The following is a 3,836-nucleotide window of genomic DNA, read 5'->3' on the forward strand; positions in this document are numbered from 1 at the left end:
TGTCCATTAGCCAGTTCCCTATCCATGAACACACTCTTCCCTAGTCCTTGCATCCTCAACTTTTGCACCAGACTTTTGTGGGGAACAGTGTCGAAGGCCTATGCAAAGTCCAAGTATATCACATCTACAGCATTCCCAATATCCATATTAGCATTCACTACCTCATAAAAGCTGAGCATGTTAGTCAAACAGGACCTGTCTTTAGTAAACCCATGTTGATGCTGAGAAATAAGATTATTTTCTACTATGAAGTCATGTATAGTATCTCTTAGTAAGTGGTCTCAAATTCTGTTAGTGAGACAATAGTGAAATACTGTTTTGTTGAACTTTTATCTCAATAACTTGGAAATTGTAAACATGGAAGTTGTAACAGATTTTCTTAAGAAATATTCCTCTGCTTCTTATCATTTGTGTATGGATGAGGCTTTGACTCATCAGTTTGGTGATTTAGAAAAGCAGTGTGACATGCAGAATGAAAAATTGCAATCCAAAGTGTCTTCTAAAAAAAATAGAAAACAGAGAATGGCCAATCTCATTGATATGTTAATTAAGATGAAAGAGATCGCTTTACAGAAAGAATTGCAATTTTACACTGAAAAAGCTCAGCTAAGAAAGGAGCTTGATAACATTACGCAAGGTTGTTTGGCCATGGATATTAAGAATAATGCTTGTGAATGTGAGGAATTGAAAGAGGAAGTTGACAAACTTGGTGAAGAGAATTGTGATTTACAAGAGTGTTTAGAGGACTGTGAATCTAGATGTAGACTCAGACTCAGAGACTTACATATTGCATCTTTGGAAGCAAAAGAGTTACAAAAAGATTGTGTTATTCTTATGCTTACAGAGCAGCTGGCTCAAAAGGAACAATGTTTACAGTTGTTAAAAGCACAAGGTAACAATGCATGCAACCATGGTAACAGCTCAGATTACAAATCCCTGGGAAAGGAGCAAAGAGGCAGAGAGGAGCATCCGATTTGTACTGCAGATGAATCTCAATCTCCTCCTGAGCTTTCATTGAATCAAAATTCCCCACTCTTTACTCCGACAGGATTGATCACCAACACAGAAATGCTCAAGGGCAAGGTCATGCAAATCATAATGTGCACTCCACAACACTCTCTATACAGGATCGCACAAACCTGTGCCAGATATTGGGGAAGTTTGACACTTCAGCCTCACCTGTCAGCCTCTCCAATAAGCTGGAAGCTGTAGTCACTCAATATAATTTGGGGAACAGAGACGCCTGTGCGCTATTGCGTGCATGGCTCCCTTCACAGCTGTGTGAGAAATTACTGCCTCCTGTGGGGACTCATACTGGTCTGTTGGCAGAACTTAATTCCAATTGGGGAAATGCAGCAGACAGAATGGGAGAGTTACAGAGAGTGATGGGAGGGAGAGATGCTAGAGGAACCAATGCACTAGAACAGTGTTTCCCAACCTTTTCCGGCCCGGGGAACACTGTCTGACCAAATTTTTCTCCGGGGAACGGCGCGCGCGCGGTGGGGGCGATGCGGCCCCCGGTTGTTTGCGCGACCTAGTGGACAGTGCCGCTATGGGGGGGGGGGGGGGGGTGCGGCTGCATAGCTGGCATAGTTGCCCCAGTGTAGGGAGTTTAGTTGCCTCAGTATAGTGCCCCAGTATAGCCAGTATAGTGCCCCAGTATAGCCAGTATAGTACCCCAGTATAGCCAGTATTGTGCCCCAGTATAGCTAGTATAGTGCCCCAGAATAGTGCCCCAGTATAGTGCCCCAGTATAGCCCCCCAGTATAGCTAGTATAGTGCCCCAGTATAGCCAGTATAGTGCCCCAGTATAGCCAGTATAGTACCCCAGTATAGCCCCCCAGTATAGCCAGTATTGTGCCCCAGTATAGCTAGTATAGTGCCCCAGAATAGTGCCCCAGTATAGCCAGTTTAGTGCCCCAGTATAGTGCCCCAGTATAGCCAGTATAGTGCCCCAGTATAGCCCCCCCAGTATAGCCAGTATAGTGCCCCAGTATAGCCAGTATAGTACCCCAGTATAGCCCCCCAGTATAGCCAGTATTGTGCCCCAGTATAGCTAGTATAGTGCCCCAGTATAGCTAGTATAGTGCCCCAGAATAGTGCCCCAGTATAGCCAGTTTAGTGCCCCAGTATAGTGCCCCAGTATAGCTAGTATAGTGCCCCAGTATAGCCAGTATAGTACCCCAGTATAGCCCCCCCCAGTATAGCCAGTATTGTGCCCCAGTATAGCTAGTATAGTGCCCCAGTATAGCCAGTTTAGTGCCCCAGTATAGTGCCCCAGTATAGCCAGTATAGTGCCCCAGTATAGCCCCCCAGTATAGCTAGTATAGTGCCCCAGTATAGCCAGAATAGTGCCCCAGTATAGCTAGAATAGTGCCCCAGTATAGCCAGTTTAGTGCCCCAGGATAGCCAGTATAGTACCCCAGAATAGTGCCCCAGTATAGCCAGTTTAGTGCCTCCCGCCCGTCCCCGCGGCCGCCGCTGTTATTACCTTGTTAACAGCGGCCGCTCTCCCCTCTCCGGCGCGTGTATATTCAAGCAGCGTATCTCCGGCTGCTCTGTGTGATGCACTGATGCGGAAGAAAGGAGGGCAGCGGCTTCCTGTAACGGCGATATGTATCGCCGTTACTATGGTAACCAAGCCCTGCCTCCTTCCGCATCAGTGCATCACACAGAGCAGCCGGAGATACGCTGCTAGCATATACATGGTCTGGAGAGGGGAGAGCGGCCGCTGCTAAGGTAATAACAGCGGCGGCCGCAGGGACGGGCGGGAGGGGGGATAAGAGCACGGCACACCAGGCAACGTTCCGCGGCACACTAGTGTGCCGCGGAACAGCGGTTGGGAAACACTGCACTAGAAAATGCCAGATTTAAAAAAGGTGAAGACCCTGTTTTATTTTGCAGTGAGTACTTGTCACTGTACAAATCTACATTTAATTGCCCAGATATGTCTCCTGACGACGGTAGTTTTCTCTACTCGATGGCTAACAAGTGTACCTTTGTGGATTATCACACAAAGATTGCACTCAGAAATGCTAATTCATACCAGACATTTCTGAATATAATAAAGGACTGGATTCAGGAGAAAATCAGGACAGTAAAATGCAAAGGCAAATTGCAGAGGTAACTAAGAGTGAAGGAAGAGTCAGATTCACTGGCAAATGTTATAAATGTGGACACATGGGACATTTCATGAAAGACTGTAAAATGAACAGGAGAGTAGGGGGTAACAGAAGTTTTTCTGACAGGAAAGATCAGAAGAGGCCTGGACCAGACAGGGTGCAAAGGGAAAAAGTCCAAGATCCCGATTTTACCCTATATGGTCCACTCCTAAAAGAGCTAGAGAGGGTTAAAAGTAAAATTGCTGAAATTCCAGAGGAATACAAGACCCCATCCAATCCTTATGTGAAACCATAGGGATTACAGGCCCCACCCTTGTCCCCAGTATGTCAACTTGAAAGGGACAAGGGCAATAGACCACATATCCAGGGAGCGGTAGGGGGCCATTGCGCTGATATACTTCTGGATACAGGAGCAGCTGTCAGTTTGACAAATATGACATTGACAGCTGACCCTAATGGCAAGTCAATTTTTTTGAGAGGTTTTGGAGGTCAGGTAGTGCCTGCATTGCAATCAATGCCAGTGCCCATAAACATAGGAAACATGGACATACAACACAGTATGTACCTGTCTCCTACACATGAGGGCACCATCATTGGATCTGATGTAATGAGAGCACATGGTTTGGTGGTCGATCTTTGTAATTGGATGTTGTGGAGAGGGTCCAGGTACAAAGGGAAGGTTTGCATGATCACTGACAATTATGGGTTGGCATC

The 3,836-nt window shown here is 46.3% G+C and overlaps 1 pseudogene; it reads left to right on the forward strand.

The window, feature by feature from the left end:
* Positions 1-357: 357 nt before the first annotated feature.
* Positions 358-3,417, forward strand: LOC137519357 (posterior protein-like; annotated as a pseudogene).
* The last annotated feature ends 419 nt before the right edge of the window (positions 3,418-3,836 follow it).

This window comes from Hyperolius riggenbachi, chromosome 5 (genome assembly GCF_040937935.1).
Source record: "Hyperolius riggenbachi isolate aHypRig1 chromosome 5, aHypRig1.pri, whole genome shotgun sequence".
Classification (NCBI taxonomy): Eukaryota; Metazoa; Chordata; class Amphibia; order Anura; family Hyperoliidae; genus Hyperolius; species Hyperolius riggenbachi.